Here is a 21,741-nt window from a genome sequence, read left to right as displayed (position 1 = left end):
ATGGTGAGGTATTTGCAATGAGAGAATGAAATCCAGTGACATTTTTTGTTGTGTTAAATGCCATAGTAAGATAAATATCACCAGTACAACATCTTTTAAATTGGAAGATTGCTGCTTTAAAATTAGTGAAGTATTTTAAAGAAAAACTGAAAACTTTTTCTTGCAAGGTGGAGAAAAGAACACAATTATCCACAAAATGGCTGAAGAATAACCGATTTAACTTAAATTTTTCCACAAAGTGATTTGTACCAGCATTACAACCACCAGATTGCTGTTAAAAGTTTATTTGATTACAAGATTAGCCAGGCCACAAACACATTTTCACTTTTTTTTTTTTTCCTTCAGAGGCTATTGCTCCAAGAGAGGGCTGCCTTCCTGGGTGCTTTGTGCAGGTGAAAGTCGCTGCTGTGTGTTTAGCTGGACAGTTGTGGTCTCTGCTCTTGTAAAATCCACAAGGATTTCCCAGGCATCTGGGAAGGATATCTTGTGGTTCTTCTATAATATTTATGTATATAGTATCTATCTTTATCTCTGTGTGTGCATGGTAACTCCTCAGTGGCTTGTCCAAACTTGCTACATGCAAGGTAAAAATCCTTCACACAATTTAGCAGAACATTTGAGCTTTTTTTCCTTCTTGGTTGCAGAAATTGCTTCTATTTTGCTTGATGAAAGAATATGGTTTACAAGACCCAGTTCTGGGTCATATTTTATGTCTCTCTAGTCCTGTTACCATCTTCAAAAGGCACACAAAATGTACTTTTTTTTTGGGGGGGAAGTGATTAGGAATTTGTATTCTGTGATCTGTACATGTTTTCAGCAATTCCTCCCCTAAAGCTAAGAAGTCTAAATAATTGGTGTAACCTCAGCCATTATGTTGGAAAGCAAGTGTAATTTTATCAATTTATTTTCTAATCTGACAGGAAAATAAATCCTTTAATGTATTCCCTATATGGCAAGTAAAGCAGGTCTTCTCTAAAGAGATCCTTGTTGTAGCAGCTTACTGAATAGTTCACATGATTTCAGAGATGGGGATAGAGTATGTGGGTGAGTATTTTAAGTGATGGTTGGCAACCAGAATTGGTGTCCTGGACAGGTGTGAATGGTGAAAGCAAAGCTGTCAATTTATATAATTAGAGTTAACCCTGTGTAAGATGATGTGAATGGTTTCCTTGTAAAGATAAATCATGGAAGTGAAGAAAACCCTGAGCAACCACTGGGTTTTTTTATTTACCTATCTCTTATCCTTCAAGAAAAGGACAAGTGAAAAAAGGCCAATTCCCTGATGGGGATGATGGGGTGTGTTCTGTTTGCTCATCTCATTTACCTTGGTTGGTGTTTTATTTATGGTCCCAAGTGGGAAGTTGTGCTTTGGTTCTGTGCCTTGCCTTAAGGCAAGTACTTCCTGAGTAAATGGGAGTGACAGAAAGCACAGAGGCTGTGGCCACACAACCAGCTCAGGTGTGCTGAACATCTGATGGTTGTGCTTGCCTGCAGCTCCACTCAGTTCTGCTGCAGCCATGTCACACCTGCCATGCTGTTGTGGTGGCCTCCTCTCTGTGCCTTGGCAAAGTAACTCACCTGTGTTAACAGGATCTGTCCCCAGTGCTCAAGGGACCTGCAGGTAACTGTGGGTGCTGAAGCTTTCTCTTAGTAAGGGTATTCCAGATTTTGAATCAGACTTGACCAGATGTTCTCTCCTTAGGGCAGAATTATCCAGTTCTTTGGTTCAGTTACTATTATTGCTGGCATATTTGCCTTTGAGGTAGGGGCATTGCCAAGGAGGTTCTAGCCCTAAAGACATCATCAACTCAATGTACCCTTGTTTTGTAACTCTGAGTGCATTTGACTTGAGTGATTTTTGCCAATTGCTGCACGGTCATTTGCTCTTTTGAATGTCCTTTCTTCTGTGGCCAAGTACAGAAGAGTCCTCTCTGAGGTATTTATAGCCATGTAGGGCTTTAGCACAGACAGACAGACATTTTGCCTCTCTGGTGTGCACATCCCATGTCTGCCTGAGGACAATGGATGGCAGGACTTTGTTGCAGTCAGCTGATGGGGACAGCAATTTTTATATTGAGCTATGAGTGCTTATACCTTGAGTTTTGTAAGGTGGGAAGTTGTGGGAAAGATAGTGGGAAATCAGAGGAAAATAGGCAGAGCAATCTGCTGAGAAGGGAATGTTTAGGGAGAAGTCTTGAAAGAGTGTAGTTTGTCCAGGTGGATGATGACAGCTATTTGAGCACTGACTATCCAAGCCAAAGACAGCTGATTTAAGCACTGACATAATGTGGAGTAACCACCCATATCAAGGTTAGCTGACAGCACATGTGCTTCCTGATGTATTCCATGTTTTTATGCAGGGACCATTAATTCTACAGTATTCCTGGGGTCTGTGTGTCTGGGTAAGACTCACACTTAACACATGAAGGGAGGAAGTGGGAAAAATCCCAACACTTGGACAGAAGAGCCTGTATTTATTTGCTGTGTTTAGTTTTCAAACAATTTGTCACTCTGGAGGTTCCTGACTGCATGTCTTAGAGAGTGTCTGCCTCAATTAGTTTTTACCAAAAGTGTCCATCTCCCCAAAACCACTGCATGTCTCACTAATGTAACTCAAGAAGACTGGTGAAAGGATGATAGCAGGAATTGATTGGGCTGCTGAGAGATTGCAAAAGGCTGCACAGTAAATCGAGAGTGGTGAAAGGGAGGGAAAGTGTAAAGCATAAAGCCAGTACAGTGCTTTGAGATAGAAACTGAAAATTGGATGATGAGACTTAGCAGTAAGAAGAGTGAATTCTTTTCTGAAGAAATGCAAGCTCACTGTATACAGCAGAGAAAAATTAGCTTCAGGTGTAGAAGAGGGCAGTGAGACTGCAGTCATGAAGTCATGTTTTCTGCAGCTCCCATGATTTCTGGGCTCTATTCAGCAGAGTGAGCAGCTGGAGACAGCCTGAGCAGCAGAGCTGTGCCCTTGGTGCAAGTGTCCAGATAACCAGCAGGAGAGTTTCCAGCCCTTGTAGTGCGAGGTGTATGTACCTCACTTTAGGGACTGGTACAGCGCCTAGGATGTGATTGATGCTTGTACTGTGCTCTTACAGCTTGCTGGCTTACCACACCTCTGTGAAGCACCTGCAGGTAGTTCTGCCTGTGGTTTGACATTGATGCTTCTGAGGAAACTGCAGACACTAGGCTTTGCAGAGAAAGGATTTGGCATCTGAAGGCCTTTTCTTGTTGTGCTGTCCTCTGCATTGCTCTGTTAATGATCTTGCTGGTGCTCTTTCAAACCTGTAATTAGAGTGGGCTTTTTGATTGATGGGAACCAGCATTAAAGGATTAATAGAGTAGAACTGAATATTTTGTGATCCTTGAAGTGTCAACATCAGCATGCATCGGCACACTGCTGATTAGCTTGATTTAGTCGTTGGCAGCCAGCACAAGGCTTTTTCCTGAGATAGGGTGCACTTCAGCCACTGCAGAGGGACTTGGTGTCAGAATTACTATGCTACAGGATTAAATAAAAAGAGAAATCTGTGGCTGCATGCCTTTCCTGTATCAGTTGACACAGCAGAAGGCTCAAATCAGTGATGCTCTTGGTTTCATCTCAGAGTGGAAGGGCTAATTCTCATGCAGTGGCAGTCTTGTGCTTGTAGAAACCAGTACTCAGAAAATAATTTTAAAACCTACTATAATTGAATAGGATGTTTAATTTTTAATATGTTTGCTCTTTAGATGTTTGTGTCCTGGTTAACTTTCATTTTCCACCCGCTCTCCATTCTTCTTAAAAAAAATAGTTTACGTAGTTATTCAGTGTATGTGTGTATATATATAAAAATAAATGCAAGCACATCTATCAATGCACACCCAAATACTGAGAACCTGAATTTGTGCAGCTTATAACCAGTCTGCTCTCCTTTATGTGGATTCTGAATATAATGACTTCAAATGGTCTCTGCCTGTGTGGATTCTGAATATAATGACTTCAAATGGTCTGTGCCTGTGTGGTTAGGTTAACATTGCACCTTCCCCATCTTAAACCAACATGTCTAGAATTTTGACAAGTGTATTCTAATTTATTTAATACTGCAGCTGTACTTACCCGCTCACAAATGCTGTCCTTGTATGTTTTGGGGAAAAAAAAATAGGCTGTCAAAGAGATTATTCCAGAACCAAAAAGTGTTGGTGGAAATGCTGCATGGGATCCCTTCAGCCCTGTGCTTGGTATGTCTTGATTTTACGTGTGGTTATGGGATAAGGGCCACAGAGGTCAGCAGGGCTGTTTAAGTGGTGGAGGGACTATTTTCATGATTCACAGCTTGCTGTGCCAGAGCCCAGTTTCCTTTTTTTTGTCCATGGTATTGTTACCACAGTGGCCACCTTAGGGCTGTTGGGGCAGTTTTCTGAGTATCTGCTTTGAGTGACCAATCCCTATGAAATCAAACTCTCCATTTTGAAAGCTCCTTAAATGTTTGAAAATCTCAGTTCTGAAAAAAAGTTTAAGATGAATTGTATATGTAGCATTTTGAAATGTACCTAGACAAGCTCTTTGCTCAGCACCTGTAATTACAGTGTTCCAATTTGAATAGAGGGTTTCAAAGGAAGATAGCATTCAAAACTACTCATTAATTGTGTTACTGAGTGTCATCCCTTTTAATAAAAGAAAAAGTGCATTCTTCCTTCACTGTAATACAAATGCAATACAGATAATGTCACTTCTGAAGGAAGGATGATTTAGAACTAGTGATGCTTCTGCCTACTAATTAAAAGTTAATCTGTAAAAAATGGGGTTTCTAAGCCAGATTTGAATGAATTTGAAGTTGTTACTTGTAATGCAGGCCTCTCTAAGGCACACAGAAAGCCCTACTATGTGTCCTTGCCTTCCCCTATTAACCTTTGGAGTGGGTAGTGTCATTAATGTGCTGTTTCTGTGATGCCACTCTCTTTAATATGTGGTCTAGTAGGCCACCAAGGACTTTGTATTTATATATTTTATTCAGAATTTAAACACCCCCTTTACCTAAAACGTTTAAAAATGAATTCTAAGTTCTGTACACTTCCACATGTGTTTACAGTATGGCTGTAGAAATGGATTGAGTGCTGGTCAGCTCCTGCAGCTCAGACAGTGCCTCTTTTGTCATGCTGCAGCACAAAATGTTACACAGATTCTTAATGCACTCGACCTCAGTCACATCAGATGATGTATCACAGACCAAAAAAGGCTGTTCAAGGAACCTTTTCACATTGCTGAGTCAAATGGCTCATTTCAGGAAACACAGGAAAAAGGGGTGTTTGTGCAGTCTTTGTGGCAGCCTTCTGCATACGTATTACAAAGCAGTCTTTAATTATGGGATCACATTATTACTTGTTTCTGCAGCACTCCTGCCTCATTAAGCTCATGTTCCTCCATTTGGGAACAGCCACTCAGTGCTTCTGCCTTTCTCCTGTGTTTTCAGAACACATCTTAAACCTTTGTTTTCTGCAAAATTTGTAAGACTGCTCTTCTGTATCAGTCATTCTTATATTATCTTGTGTAGGAATTCATATTTCCAAGCCCTGCAGTGAATGGGTGGGCACTTCCACTGTAGAAGTGGAAAAAGTCATTTGAAGTCTGAGTAACTTTACATGAAGGTAACCAGTGGAAGCTGCTTGGGGTCACAGTGGAGTCGTCAGCACTGTGCTCTGGCCCTGTGTGAGTAATTTGGGCATGGAGAAGGGGGTTGGTTACCAGAACCTGGCTAGAGGCTGGGAATTAAACATTTGTCTAAACTGTGCATCAGGAAACTGGAGTTTAAACTGCTCAGAAAATTGAATTCTTTAACTTTTTATTTTCTTTTTACTTTATTCAAGATTCATTTATCACCCTATTTGGGTATTAAAAGCCTAGATTCCCACAGATTGAATTGATTCATTATCTAATTAAAATAAAATTCCCCAAAGTAGCCCTTCATGTGACTGCGTATGACACGTAGAAACTCCAGAGCTCATTGATTTCTGATATGAATGCCTTAAATTGAACTTGATTTTTGGAAGTGAGTGTCACTCTTCTCTGTATTATTGAAGCTTTGCATTTTATTCTTTGATTTGCTGTTTGTTGAAAGGAAGCTGCCTGTGATGGTATTGAAAGAGGGTTTTTTTAAGTAGTAAACCTTAACTAGTGCTGCTCTTAGACTTTTCAAAGTTGTGTAGCTGCCATGAGCCTGGTTAATGAGAGCTCATAGCATCAGCTGAGATGTGATGGATCTCATCTAACTTGAGATCTGTAAATGCTCCCAAAGATTTTATAGGGAACTTGAAATAAATAACTTCATTACTCTGTGCCTCAGTAACCCTTCTGTACTGGGATAATGAAAACTTTGCTGTAAAGTGCTAGCATTGGGAAGGTGAAGATTATAGGCTGGGAGGTGTTTGGACATTAAAATAGTAGAGCCTGCAAAGGAGAAGGGAGACTGTTCATTTAGTACTTCTCTTGAAAAGCTGTGATTGGCAGGGCTGAGTGTGGTGATGTGGTTGGAAGTGGTGGTCAGTGGTGAGGCTCCAGTTGGCTTTGTGGGCTCAGAACCACGTGTGAGAGTAACAGAAGAAATGCTTGAGGATTTTTTTTTTAGGAACATGTAGATTCTCAGCAAAAGAAAGCAAAGATACTTCTCAAGCATATTTTTATCACTACGGAGAAAATAATAACTCACGTGTGTTTTCCTGACACAAGTGTCCAGGATGGATCCTTAACTCCTGTGAATGGGTGGCATTTCCTGAAATTTTGATAGAGCTGTGCTGACTTGTCCTAGCTAGGAGTCAGGCCTTTGAGTATGAAATCTGATGGAAGAAAACAGTTTCAGGCAATTCTTTTCCTCACAGAAAGCTTCTGACCGTGTTAACTCTTACAGTGTTGATGCCAATAAATCAAAAAATTAAGAGCAGATAATAAAATATGGTTTAATGGTACTTGCAGCTGGATAAACTGAATAAACTCCTGGAAATCAGAACTGCTATGAGGAAGACATTGCCTATGAATGAGAATGGGGAACAATTAAAAATTTGCATGGTCTTACTAACAGAAGTACCTTGTAGGGAGGATAAAGGAATTACTTGAATAGGAGGAATGGTAACAACACTGATCTCACTTCAAAGTCAGGGTTTTTTGGTTGTTATATGTTGTCTTGCACTGTTGCTACCTTGCAGTGTTTTGAGTTGCACCCTTGAAAATGTGTTCAAACATTAAAAGAATGGATAACAGGATCATCTAGAAAACCAAACAGAAGCTCTGAGGCTCTTTCACTGCAGAAATACTGACAGTGCTCAGTGCACTTTTTGTGTGAATTCACTTTCTGTGTGAATTCCTGTCCCTGAAACTGGCAGATGAAAGTTGAAAAGGGTATGTGCTCCTGGAAAACCAGGCTCTTGGCTTCCATTAAGAGTGTTCAATGTGTGTCTACTCCCTTTTTGCACAGCAGGGGAGGTGCCCCGGAGATCTGTTATGTTACTGCTGCTTCATTTCTGAGCCACAGATCGTTTCTTGTGTGTAAACAACCTGATATATTCTGGGGGCTGTAGAACTCATTAAACTTTCCATTTCACTAGAAGTGGTAAGAGAGGCTATCAAAAAGTACCATAGCAGATGAGGAATGGTCTTAGGTCAGTTAGAGATAAAGTGAACATTGAAATTTGTCCTTTTCAGGAAATGTAAGATTATTCTGTTCTTTCTTCACAGAGACTGCAGTGAGCAGGCTGCTGAACCAGTAGGCTTCAAATGTGAACCCCAGTCCAAAATGTCATTTAGCTGAGTGTACCTTGAGGGCCAGGGCCTTCAGAGTGCAGCCACAGACAGCTCCTGCAGCTCAGCCTCGCTGCCTGCAGGCAGTGAACAGCCAGAATCCTGGGCTGCCCATTATCCTCAGTGAGCAGATCAAAGAACAGTAAATGCACAAGGCTGGAAGGAATTGTAAGAGATACAATGCAGATCTTGGTGGTGGCAGCAGGTTCCCATCACAGCATATCTCCATCCTGTTTACGTGGTTCTTTTGGAGTGTCCAGTGAAGGCAGCTGACAGCTTCAGAGAGTTCCTAATTTAGTTGGATTAGCCTAAATCGCCTTTGCAAGTCTTTCAGACATGTTGAACAACTGCTAGCTTTTTACTTTGTAGGATTATCTCCTGGGCTAAGGCATGTCTGTGTGTCAGACAACACTTAACAGTATGAGGTTGATGGCTCTGACAGAAGAGCTCTGGAGAACCTGTTAGGAGCCACCTCCTCAGTGGAGGCTGAATATTCAATTGTTCACCTTGCTATTACTGTGGGGTGTGACTATCTCCACCTAAGAGCCAGCACAGCAGAGAGGAATGTGGGCTTGCACTGGCTGAGCCGTGCTGTGCACCTGGGATCAGCCTGCTGGGTCTCAAATAAGATGGTGGGTGAAGCTATGTGTGGAAACATTTCCTCTTTGCTGCCTCTGCAGCAGCACTTTGGATCCGTGAGCTCATGGCATTGATTTTGGATGATTTTGAATGTGATGAAATACTCATAAACTCTCTCAGCTCAGTGTTTTTTTTTTTTTTTTCTGGCTGCTCACACAAAGCATTGCAAGGAGATGAGTCTCAGGCTCACTAACCCTGGCCCCCTGAGCACACATTCAACTACCTTCCCTCCCAAAGAATATAGGATATATGTGCTGCCCTTTTCCAGCAAATATGCTATATTGTAACAGAAAGCTAGGTCAGACTGGTTTGTTTTGGTTGGTTCTTTACAAAAGTAGATTTGCTGATGTGGGCCATCTGTCTTTCAGATATTTATAACTAATTCACAGTTTGTTTTGGGACTCTGAGTTAGGCTGACAGGTCACCAATTCCCTGTGTGGTTATCATCCTCTTCCCTTTTTATGGTGGTTGGTGGTTCTGTACTTTTAGGCAGTGCTTTAGGTCTTCCCTCATTTCCTGTGAGTTCATGGTGTCAGTGGTTTCATCTATTAGTGTGTGGTTGCTTTCAGTCTGTTGGTTAGGGTTTTTTAATGATAAAGAATTTTTAGTAAGATTTTGTCAACTGAAGTAGACTTTCCTGCACAAATCCCTTCTTTAAACCTATTTGTGGTCAGCACTGTAGTCAGTTGATGTCCCACCTTTGTTTTATCATAAAATAAGTTTTCTCTGCATTTTTATTCCACCTCTAGCACTTTTCTGCACTTTTTTGGCCTCCTATGAAGCATTACTGACCTGTGTGGAGTTGCTTAAAATCTGTCTTTTTTTCTTTGAGATTCTCTGCCCTTAATCTGCTCTACTCGTTCCTTCCTTATATTTGAATAGTTGATGTTATCATTTCGTCATCACCATTACCCAATCCATCTTCCATCTTCAGATTTCCAAACTTACCAGTTTCTCCCTTGTAGCCAAACCAGCTCCATCTTCTGAAGTGAAGTGTCCCCAGGGTGTTGGGAGATGTATCCAGTTATGCCAATGATTTTTTTGGATAAGCTCAGCTGTCATTATATTATGTGCCCATCTCTTGGGGCAGGTGCATACTGAAAGGTGGAAAACACTGGGCAACTTTAATTTCCTATGAGATCTTACTGGGAAGCAGTTAGTGAAAAACTTTGGTAACCAGAGCTGTCAGTGTGACTCCTTACAGGAGCACCAACTTCACATAAAAGCTGACAGCATTAGCAAATGCCACTGTAGTTACAGGAAAGGGACAGATAGTTTTGTTCAGTGTAGACTTTAAAGAGAGCTCCTGGTTTTATCATCCAGCAAGTACTCAGAAGTCAAAATGCCAACATGTCGCAGTGCTAATCTTGTTTTCTCTGAGTCAAGCACTTGGCATGGTATTTTATTAGTAGTCTTTTCCAGAATATGTCCCCTGTTCACCACAGGCTGCATGAGTCAGGGCTGTGATTTGGAAAATCTTGATGTTTCTAAAGTGGAGTTAACTGAGTGTAACTGTAGCAAGAGTGTCTGATTGGTGTTTTATGGCCATTTTAGCAACAAGTCTGTTTCCCTTTTATTGTGACCACAGATAGTAGGATGAGTCTGCATTCTCTAAGAAGTAAATAATTGTGGACCAAGCTGTAAAAATACCGGAAATTCTGCTTGCTGGAGGTGCCAGAGTTGTGTGCTTGTCCATTGTTTGCTCATCAGAAGCTTGAGAAAAGGGATCCTGCTGGTACCATTCCTCCTTTTCTGCTGGTTTGGATGTGAAATGAGGAGCTTCTCAGAGATTGGAGGGTTTTGCTCAAGAGGGGAATATTATGTATCAGTTGTTACGTGGTTGTGTTTTGCTGACCATTACCATCAGTGCCTGGATGAGTAGCCTTTTCCTAAAGAATGCTCAGTCTTCGGTGCATGGCTCTGCACCTGGGGTGGCACCTTAGACAAATGTCATTTAGTGAGTCTAACCAGCTTACAGCTGATTTTCTTCTCAGACATGTGGAATTAACCAAAGACAATAAGATCCATGCCTGGCCAGTATGTTGTAAGAAATTACTTTCCATTTGCTGGTTTTGAGAGGAAAGAAGAAATAGTTTAGCTTGACTTCCTTTCTTCTCTTTTCCTGGTTACACCTCTATCTTCACCCTCAGTTATGGCAGAAGTGTGCTGTAGAGACTTAAGTCTTTTTGTGCTTTTGGGAAGTTGCCCCATGCTTAAAAGAAGGAGGGAGGGATGGGGTCCTTACTTTCTGCCCATGAATCAGCTGTTGCTTCCTGTTAACTTTGGCAAGACATTGAATCTTCTCTACCTTTCAGTGAAAGTAAATATTGTTCTTCTCTAGCTCTGGTAAAGTCAGAGATGAGACTCCCACTATGCTTATGGGTACAGGGGGACATAGCTAAGTTTGCTAGAACCACAAGGTGCTTTTATTCCTGCTGAAATTTATCTTCTCCCCATGTTCCCCTGTGAAGCAATGAGTATCTTAAATAGCTTTGCCCAGCTGTGAGTTTTGTTACCCACGTGTTGGCAGAAGTTAGTTCTGCAGGGTAGAGTTCATGCTGATGGAAGATGATAACCTGGAAAATGATCCATTTGTTGGCTGTTGACATGAAGCTGGGTAGGGAAATCTGTACTTCCTTCTTAGGCAATGCAATTTATAAATGCCAACAGGTTCGCAGTTTATAGGTGCTTCTCCCTTGCCTAGCCATTCCCAGCCCAGGATTTGCAAAGCAGTAATTAGTCCTTGTTAATGCCATTGTGATGGTATTATATCCATTGTTAGATGTTGAGCAACTCAAGCACAAGGCAGTTAAGGAGATGCCCAGGCTCCTGCAGTAAAGCAGCTGTAGCACCAGAGAATTCTCTGTGCTGCTCAGCAGCACTTCCTCGCTGCAGATTTTCTGTGGTGCATGATACCATGTCACCTGATACTGAATTAATAGGTCCCATGAGTCTGGTCTGCAGCTTGTAAGCACATCATTTGTTACTGTGCAGTGAAACTGTGGAATTCCTGTCAACAAGGAAGCTTTTGGTAAATTAGGTTGTATTATGTGCAATGTTTGCTTGCTGACTCCTTATACTTAGGGCTGTTGCTGTTAGCTTCATTTCTAATTTTTGGTAAATTAGTGAATCTAGATACATGAAAGGTGTTCTGCCTTCAGATCATCTTCTTTCTGTAAAGAAGGAAGGGATTTAATTGTTTCTGTGAAACTCTGATCCTAACAGACACTATAGTGTAGCCTGTGCTTCAGAGGAATCAGCTTTTCCATGGCTTTATGCACTTTATACAAAAACAGGCACTCTGGAGGCTTGGGCTCTTTGGAAAGACGTGGTCTGATGCAAATCAAGGGATGTAAGCTATGATGGCAAGAGGGGTTCTAGCCACTGAAAAAGAGCATTTGGTGTCACTTTGTGCATGTTATCAAAAGCAGAGAAGGAAGGCGTTTTCTTATTAACATGTTCCAATTAAGGAGTCTTTAATTCATATAATAAAAATAAAGCTTTTCCCTTTAACAGCTGCCATTAACTGAGAGCTTTTGTTTTGTTTCAGATTGTGGAAGCCTGAAATAAAATATCCTGTGACTGACAAGGTGACAGCAACACTGCAAGGTGGGTTTTCTGTTTTTGTTGGTCTCATATCAGTCATTCCAGGGCTCTGGAAATGCTGCATCTTGACTTTACTGGGATGGATTGCCTAATGAATCTCTGGGGCTTGTTCAAACAAACCCAAATAGTTTGACAGGACTCCTCCTATGCCTGCATGTACATGAGTTATGTATTGTTATGGTGTTTTAAACAAAGAAAATATTACATTTTCTGTGCTGTGTGGTGAAAGTATTTATGGCACAGAGGTGGAAACAAGTGAAAATAAAAACATTGAGGTTTTTGCAATTTTTTTTATGTAGACATCTTTTCTGTAGGAAATGTCCTCTTGTCATTGTGAGTTGAGCTGCTGCTGCTCAGCACAAGCACTGGAAGTTGAATCTGTGACGTGGCATTTTTTTCTTTTCACACTTCAAATTTGAGTTCACACTTAGCAAAAAAAGTTCCCTACAACATGTGCTGATCACTTGTGTGTTAGTCACCACATGCTCACCTTGTCTGAGGATTCATTGCTCTGTTTTGTTGAAAAGTTTTATTGAGGTTGTTTATAGGATATGCACATTTGCAACACAGCCCAGATGCAGAGAGATGCTGATCCCAGGATTTCCCACTTGCACCCCTGACATTATCTGTTTGGAGAGGAGTTTTTGTAATGGTTCAGACAGCTTTTAGTTATTTGAATGACTCAAGTGAAAAACAGCACAGAGAGAGCTGGGAAATACCATTTTCACTTATCCATTGGTTATTGGAAGAATAATAACTTGGTCATTCTTCTTTCAAGAGAAATTAAGTTTTCAAGCACCAGGTTTATTGAGTGACACTGCACAGTCATAATGAAGTTGGATTTTGTTCTTGGGTTTGGTTTTTACCTTTTCTGTAGTCGGTTCTTTTCTGTCTTTATGGTGTGGAGAAAGGAGTAAAAACTGGGACATTTGTTGCCTGTATCTGTGTGCTGGGCGTGGTTTCTGGTGACAATTTTGCTGCTCTTACTGCAGCCTCACATTTCTCTTTTAGAGGTCATAGATTCACGCCGTCACACAAAGGAAAAAACTTTCTGGAGGATGTGTCCACAGCCAGAGAGTGAGCAGCAGTATTTCAGTGCAGAGCAGCAGTGTTTCTCTGCTGGATGTTTCAGAGTGTGTTTCTTGTCACCAGCTCTGAAATGCTGCATTATAGCTGTGACGGGCTGCAATGCAGATGTACCACTTGTATTTCTCAAGACGTTTTAAAAAATTGTCGCAGTCATGTAAGATCCTCTCTGGCAGTGGGAGAATCAGGGGAGATGTGAGAATTTATCAGCAAAGCTCCTGTTGTCACCGTTCTTGAGTAGAAACTGCCAGGGTATTAATCCTTACTGGTATCCTTATCCAGTGAAAAGTGGTCTTGGCTTTTGTTTCAGTGAGCACATGAGGTTTCTTTTATCTGCTCCTTGTCAGCCTCTGCATGTCATTGAACTTGAATCATTGGGCAAGAAGTTAAATGGTCAGGAAAAGATAGGTCTTTCAAGGCTGTAATAAGGTCAAATCCAAAAACTTAAATAGGAAGGAGCAATTGAGGCTCTGAACTAAAAGTGTAAGACAAAGCTGTTTGGTGGGTGCTCTTTGCAAAGAGCAACAGGGGAGTTGAGGAGAATTCATTCTGCATTTCATTGTGCTGGTTTGTGCTTCAGTAGTCTTTGTGGCAGGGTTTGAATGTGCTGTCTGTTCTTACCGAAGATTTATCACAGCTGATGTGTGTTACCAGGAAAGTCAGAGCAGGCTAGTGAACTTCAGCTGAAGGGAGTAGGCCAACTCCTGTCTGCTCACAGAATTGAGCAGTAACCCACTTCTTCCAGTGCCTAGATATTGGTACTTCCAGCTGCCTTTGAGCTTCTCACAGTTTATCGATAGAAGCTGTGTTCTTGCATAAATGGAGAGCAAAAGACCTTCTTGTAATTAAATAATCAGTTGTCTAAATCCCATTTTATTAAGCTGAACGCACGGTACAGACTAGAGGAGTGGTTTTGCACCGAGGCTGTTTAAACACAAACTTTTTCAGTTTTATTAGGTTTTGTTCTTCTCTTTCTATCTACTCCATGTGAATCTAGGGCACATGCAGATCATGTTCAGTTCTCTTTTTCTGTCTTGCTAGTCTTCCTTATAACCCTCTCTTAGATGTGTACACAACCCATATAATGGCACAGAGAAGCTCTTCACCTGTTTATTGGTCTCAGCCTGTTGCATCACTTTCTGAACTGCCCCAAAGCACCTTCTTTGCTCATCAGACAGCAGTGTATCTTGCACAAAAGAATGAAAACAAGACTGTTTGTCTCAGGCTTGTCTCTGCAAACTTTGGCATGTGTTAGACATAAATATTACCTAATTTTTCTTCACTTGAAGGGCAATAAAACCCCAATCCTCAAAAGAAAATATTAAATGTAAGCAGAACTGTTGTGTTTTACTGAGAACCTGGGGAAAACAAAGCAACAAAAAGATGGCTTTATTTCTTATCAGAATATTTCACAGGAAGAACCTAAGTGTACATAATGGTACCAAAGCCTCTACTTATTAATGGTGAATTTCTCTGTGGTATGAACAAAGAATAGAAGAGAATTTTATCAGAGGCCTGAAGACCTGCATTGCCTAGCCTAACTTTAGGCCCTTGTATGCCATTACTGCTTGCAAGCAGTGTGCTTACCCTGCTCTCCTCCTGCAGAGAGCAGAGACTGTAGATGAGCATCTCAGGAAGCTGGGAAGGCAATGTGGGATTGAGCCATTTTCTGAAGAACCTCTCTCTTTCCATTAACTCTAGAAGAAACATACAGAATATGTAGAATGAAAGAAATGAGTGAACTGTGTTCTCAGAAGCCCTATAAACAGACAGAGCTAGCTGAACATTTGCCTTTGTATTGTTTTTAAAATATACAAGAACTGGCATCACCACTTACACTGTGGAGTCTTTAATACTTCTTTCTTTAAATTGCTGCTATTCTGGGCTGTTTCTCTTGTACAAGTGATCTGCTGTAGCCCAGCAAATAAAAAATTGTAATAAGGCACCTGATCTCTTGGAGAAACCTAAGTTTCATCCTGCCAGGGTACACTGGTTCTCTAGTTCCCAGTGTAAGATTATGCACCTCAAGTTGTTTTGCAGAGCTGCTCATCTGTACACAGATTTACCATTCTCTCCTGCTAGGAACAGAAGGTGTAAAGGGATTCAGCATTCAAATTGCTCCCACAGCAACTCTCAGGAACTCAGAGGTTTGTGGGGAAAGCAATGTCATATGTGGCACAGAGGAGTGAGAGCAGTCCACATGGTCAAACAGCAGGATGTTATACTTCTTTCTCTGTGACAGGTTTTCTGTATGATATTCTCCTTGTGCTAAAATTAAAAAAAAAAAAATAGAAAAGAGAAAGTCAGACCTACCTGTTGAAACCATTGATATTACATCCAACATCCTTTGGAGAGAATCTCTTTGAGAGAGAATCATGTGAGGCAGAAGCTATTTATACTAAGCCTTCACTATTTACATTGGAGTTGTAAGCAACTTGATCTTGCCCCAAAAATACCTGCCAGCATTCCAGTTGATTGGAAGTGCTCCTTGTCTTGTTCCAAGTTCTCCTCTTGTGAGAAGGAGCCCTGCAATGGGGTGTGGGGCAGAGGGGAGAGAGTTTCTCCGTGTAGAGTTCTCCTGTGGTGTTTGCCCCCAGCAGCACTTGGCTGGGCTGTGCAGCACGCTGTCTTGCACTCTCAGTGGGCAATCCTGCTAGCCCTGGGCAGAGGGAGGGCTGTGGCCCAGCCACTGGGCTGCTGAGCTAGATAAACACATGGCCTGGGCTGCATCCAGCAGTTCAGGATGGAGGCAACAAACTGTGACATCAGCCAGCCCCAGCTCGTGGCCTTGCAGAACTGTGTGATGCTCCCTGTGTTCGTAGGTGGAAAAGCTGCAAAGATGTTGGTGTGGTGTCTTCTTCCCCAGAAGCTTGTGGTAGGATGGGGACCAGGGGAGGAAACAAGTGGGAGGTGCTGCATGAAGGTGGTGGCTGTAGAATTTCTGCAGACAAACCAGCTGGCCCCGACATGACTCTGAAACAGGTGTGCTTGTGGTATGAAGTCTGACAGACCGGATTTCTCATTGCATGGCTCTGCTGGAGTCATCACAAGCATGTTGTTACTGCACAGCAGCAGAACCGGGTTGGTTTAGTTCTCGTTCACGTACATTTGTGTTACATGTCCAAACTCCACTTGCTGAAATAACCCAAAACCTGAGATTAGGAATGTACAGAAATAGGTATTCTTTTAAGGACCACTTTACTTTTCATCTTCTCTGATTACATATGACATATAAAGATGCAGTTTTCTGAGTAATACCAAATGCTTGGGTTACCACTCTACCAAACACCAGATGTGAAACCCAAAGGCTAGCTGGCTGTTTATTGAAGGAGTATCTGAGCAAGCTGTTCTTATTGATGCCAGCAGCTCCTGAGTGCTAGTTAGTTAACCAAGTAAATGTTTATGGGTTGTTTTTAATTCCATTGCCAGCAGTGTCTTCAGGAAAAAAAAAAAAAAGAAAAATGGAAGGAACAGGTGGTGCACAACTTCTCTTTTAAAAGGAAAAAGGGAAACAACATATTGTAGAATTGCAAGCATCTGCTTCTACTTAATGCTTAGTCTTCAGTCACTCTGAGATGCCATTCATTTATGTGGAATAAATTGCTACATACCAGCTAGTAGGCCCTGCTTTGTAACCTTATTTTATTCAGTGGGGCAAAACCACATTCCTTACTACCTCCTGCATGTCATATCAGGAGGCTGGAAGGCAATAGGATAAACAGTTTTGATTAGATCCTTCTACAGAGCAGAAAGTAGGATTTTTACTTTTGACTTCAATGGGAGTAGGAGCCAGATCTTTTTTGTGATGTGCAGCAGTGATGTCTTCTGAGATGGTCTTGAAGAAATGTTGTGCTCTTTAATTCTAACCTTAAAGGTTTAAATTAAGCAAGATAAGTCTCTTTGGAGATAGAAAATATCTTCTATGAGATTATTTGATACAGCAGGAAAAATAGGTAGGTTTGCAGGTGAATGGTGAAGACCTGGATAAAAGTTTCTACTCCTGAAAGGTTTTTTGGTATGTGTTTTTTCTCCCTGCCCCCCAGGTGTAGGAGATACTGTCTTTATCTACAAGATTTGCTTCACTTACAACCTTTGAAAAGAATGGCTGTAATGCCTTTACATCCTCAGTGTCTTTTATTGTTGGTGGGGAGAGAGCATTTCAGTGTGTGTAGCACTCAGAAGCTCTTATGTTGCTTAGAGCCCCAACTCATATCCTGTTGGTAGATTTTTATCTCAATTTCTTATGTTTTCACAGGTTTCTGAACACATTACCACTCAAAAATTGACATGTCAAAAGTCTTTCTTCCAAAAAGTCACTCTGTGTTTTTTTTTCCCTACTGGTTCCAGTAATAATAGAACCAGGGTTAAAGCTGTTCAGTCTGATAGGGCTGTATGAAATGTGTCACTGGAGCTCTGCCTAAAGGCAATGTCAGATTTTCTGGTGTGGCCAGGTCTGCAAGATAAAAGGGTTGACATCCTGAGGAAAAAGAGATTACAGTCCTAGGAAGAATCAGTTATTTTTCTTCCAGTTCTTAAATGCTGCAGGCATAAACATGCCTCATCATCTAAAGGTAATAGAGTTTTTCCTTTTGTGTTGCTTCTCACTTTGGAAGCCTGTGGTATTAATGGGAAGCCGTTCACCAAATTCTTGATTTTCAGACTTTGAAAGGTGGGCTGTAGAATTCACTTCATTTGTTGAACAATGTATCAATACAGGAGTTACTGACTTTAACACTTTGTTGTGAAACCCAACTGGTTTTGCCTGGAACTGATTTTCCTTATTACTAGTATAATATAGTGTGTGTATATATATGTAAAAAATATACAAATACATAATATATAATATATTATTTGGTTGTTTTGTTCCGTGAATGAAACATATAACACTTTTAAGAATCCTTTATTACATCTCTGGGTATTTTTGTGTAGCTGAAATTACTTTGTCAAGCTTATAATTCCTGGGTTGTTAAGACTAGTGTCTCAAATCCTGACTTGATTTGATAAAATCAAGTCAACTCTACACTCCTAGGGGATGGGACAATGTTTTGATTCTCATTAAAAAGAGAAAAAAACTTCTTTAGAAGTCCATGTCTCTGTTGTCCATATTTACCCCCTGCTGGCACACAGGGCTGCTTATGCTTTGCTGTGTTTCTTCATAACCTAGGTTTGTAATCCAAATGCTGTGGTGCTTTCCATTGCCAGGCATTGATATAAATGCACTTTTCTCACATTTTATTGTTGTGGTTGCTTTGAGCTGAGCTTCCTAAGACTGATCATCTGAATAATAGTTAATGGGAATGGTGTGGCTGAAAATATGAAAACCTCAATTCTTAGGTTTTAAGTGCATTCTTAGAGAGATTTAGTTGAGGTATGGAACTGTAGGCAAGAATTCAACTGATTCATGTGCTTTTGACAGAGCTGTCTCACTCAGACTGGTATTTCTAAATATTTCAATAAGAATCTCAGAGATAAGGGAAAATCAGTGTTTCACAATGGTGCTGCATTTGAAATCCAGAGCTTTATAAGCTTCTGTTAATTATTTTTTTCCTTGAGATACCTGCTGAACTACATAATAATCCTTCTATAGAAAAGATGATGGAAATGTGTGATGGGGTTAGGAGCCGGGTGGGTGGTGAGGCTCTGTGTGGTTGAATGTTTACAACTGAGAAAGGCTTTTGGACCTAGTTTGGAAAAACACCCCTCAGGAAATAGTGCCTGCACAAAAATTCTTGCTGTGGAGGTGCAGTGGGAGGTAAAGGTGCAGGAGTCACAAATGAGTTTGAACTCATCCAAGACTGTGGGTAGAGGGAAGCCCCTGTTCTCCAGCAGTGTGCAGTGTACAGCTCTGTGTCTTTGCTCACCTTGTGATGAGGAGGCCAGGTTTAGAAGCCAGAAAATCCCATGTTTTACTCCTTTGTGCAGGTGTTTTTTTTTTTTTTTTCCATAGTTGGGGCAGTGAGGAAAGAGCATTCATGGAGATCCAGTCCTGAAGTACAGAGTGTCTCCATTAGCAGACTCCGTTAGTTTTTCCAGTTTGCATCTGAGGAAATGAGGAACATTAGGATATTAATGTTATTAATTAGTGCTGGCAATAAGTAGGCAAGTCTGTGACCCAGCTGGGATCAGATTCCAAGCTCCTGAGCCTCATGCAGTGCTTTTTTGTTTCTTCCACCAAAGTGGCTTTTTCTTTGTACATCTTAATTAGCAGCTTAGCCTGATCTAACAACTGAGAAATAGCTTCATAGTGCAAACAGTAACAGTATGAGCAGATATGTGTATAAAATTGTATTTTGTTTCTAATTAGAGCAGGGGTGCGTGCCTCTGGAGCACTTTACAGTGTGCTCAGAAGGAGAACATGTGGACTCCAGCCCATCAAGTAGGGAACTACTGCTTTGGATGAAAAGCTGATGATTTTTTTCAGGCAAATTCAAGGGCAAGCTTTGTATGTGGGCCATGGAAGCTGAGCTAGAAAGCTTGAACTTTTAAATACAATTCTCACTGAATCTGCCATTGTTATGTATTGACAATTATGCATTCTCATAATAAGCAGGAGGATTATTATGAAGCTGAAGCTCAGGATTGCTGCACTCAAGCTCTTCATGTCAGAATGCAATTGTGCATATTGTGTTTGCGCTAGAAGCCTTGAAGCAACAGGGCCAGATGCTTTTTTATCTCTGAAGTTGCTTATGTCCATTGATTTCAATAGACTTGCACCCCCATGCAGTTACAGCCAGCAAAACCAGCTCCTGAGTCTCAGAAATACAGCATGAAAATGCTGAACAACATCTGTAGCATAGCAACAGGAAAGCTTTTATGCCTTCCTCATTTACAGCAGGTCTTGGACCCTGGCAGTAATAGTGAGCATATGGTGGAGGGTTTGCTTTTTTTTCTGGTCAGACTGGTCAAATTTTTTGGGAGTGCATTGCTGACTAAGTTTAAACAGCCAGATATGGTGCAAGGGCTCAGCTTTGAGGAACCTTATCTTTGTTTCAGTGCTAAGGTTTGGGAAGGCATCACAGCATGACTCCATGATATCTGCTTGCTCTCCATGGCATTGACCCATCCCCTGTGTCAAGTTTGGCCTTCCTGATTCCATTGGAATCTATGCCAACAAGGGTTTGGCATTTCCCAGTTTCCTCCTGGGCAGTGCTGTTGCATGCTGTATGGGCAGCAGAAGGCCCAGGCTGCCCATCCCATGGCAGGCCCTTTCTGGGAATGGAAAAAAAAAGTGCTTTTTGTGCATTGCAGTGAAGGAGGTGCTGGAACTGGGAGAATAGTTGGGGGCTGTGAGCAGGCAATTAAGTGCTCCTTGGGACCAGCATCTCTGCTTCTAATAATCAGCATTGAGACCTGAGAGCAGTGTGGCACCTGCTGATGCAGCTGCTTTTTGCCTGCTGTCAGGTGTCTCCGAATCTTATGCAAATAAACCATTTAAGAAAATGGATTACTTAAGTCAAGCCATTCTGTAAAGAATGTCACCAGATTCTGTACCAGCCAGCCAGACACCTGAAATATGTCCTATATTTACACAAATGTAGCATGTTTTTCCCAGTATATTTTGTGTTTTTTATGTTATTTGCCTTTATGTTTTTCAAGTAGCATGAGTGTCATAACTATGTCCTGTAGTTATACAACCAAAAGAAGTAGAAAAAAGCCTTCTGTGTGTCTTCTGCATCTTGGGATTTATTAGGTGTCTGTGTACTGACAGAACAAGATGGGAAACGGCTTTCAGTGTTCAACTGTTACCATGTAGGGTACTGTAGTGCAAGAACTTGGCTTTTTTGTTTCTGCTCATCATGGGCAATTCCCACCCTTTATTTAAAATGGTTTTCTGGTGTCTCAGTAAATGGACAAAAGTGATTCTGTTTCCCTAAGTGCAGTACCAGGGAGAGCACCTTTCATGTAAAGAGTTTTTCAGAACAAAATCTAGAGCTGAGTTTGAAGTGTTTGGTTTGTTCCTGCAGCAGTGCTAATCATTAACGAATAAGAGAATAATTTGCAGTTCAGAGAAATGCTGTAATCTATTCGTGCCTGTGGGAAAATATTGCTTTCACTGTGTTCTTTGGGGGAACTGCAGTAATTTGAAGGAAAAGAGGTTAGGAAAGTGTGCTCTGCTGCATGTCAGCTAAAGCAGCTCTTTGTTTTCTTGGCTCCTCCACTGATGCACATGACAAACCCCTCCATTCAGGAAGATGATAAAACCAAGTGTGCAAACAGAAGCAGCTTGCCAGTCATCCTGCCCAGTTGTGTGCTAGGAGCTGATGGATGAACTCAAACTGCCCAAGTGCAGAAGGGCCAGAGAGCAAAGAGAAACAGGAGCTGCCCAGACCCAGCTCCCTGCTGCTGGGAGGACACACTCCAGGAGCCCCAGAGTCAAACTCTTCTGTGCAGGTGTAAAGATGGGTGGGCCTTGCAGCCTGTTTGCTCAGGCAAGAAGGTTCATTTTCTGCTGAGCCATGCATGGAGAGCCTTCTGAGCTGGAGGAGACCTGTGGGTTTCATGGACAATATGCCATTTTAGACCCTGCAGGCTACCTGGACATGCAGTGTGGTTGGTAATTTCTTTTGAAGTAGTGCCAAAGTCTGATATTTTTTAGCTAGAAGTTGGGAGCAGAATGTAAGTTTCCTTTATGCTGACTTCAC

The 21,741-nt window shown here is 41.4% G+C and overlaps 1 protein-coding gene across 18 annotated transcripts in view; it reads left to right on the top strand.

The window, feature by feature from the left end:
* Positions 1–21,741, top strand: part of MAP2 (microtubule associated protein 2) — a 218,440-nt gene that overhangs the window by 34,911 nt on the left and 161,788 nt on the right. For all 18 annotated transcript variants that reach the window (XM_058809930.1, XM_058809931.1, XM_058809932.1 and 15 more), the window contains exon 2: positions 11,958–12,016. The gene's annotated coding sequence lies outside the window, so the exon portion shown is untranslated. The remainder of the gene's footprint in view (positions 1–11,957; positions 12,017–21,741) is intronic.

The sequence above is a fragment of the Ammospiza caudacuta genome, chromosome 8, assembly GCF_027887145.1.
Source record: "Ammospiza caudacuta isolate bAmmCau1 chromosome 8, bAmmCau1.pri, whole genome shotgun sequence".
NCBI classification, from domain to species: Eukaryota; Metazoa; Chordata; class Aves; order Passeriformes; family Passerellidae; genus Ammospiza; species Ammospiza caudacuta.
The sequence above is the reverse complement of the archived record's forward strand: the minus strand, read 5'-3'. Positions and strand labels throughout refer to the sequence as shown.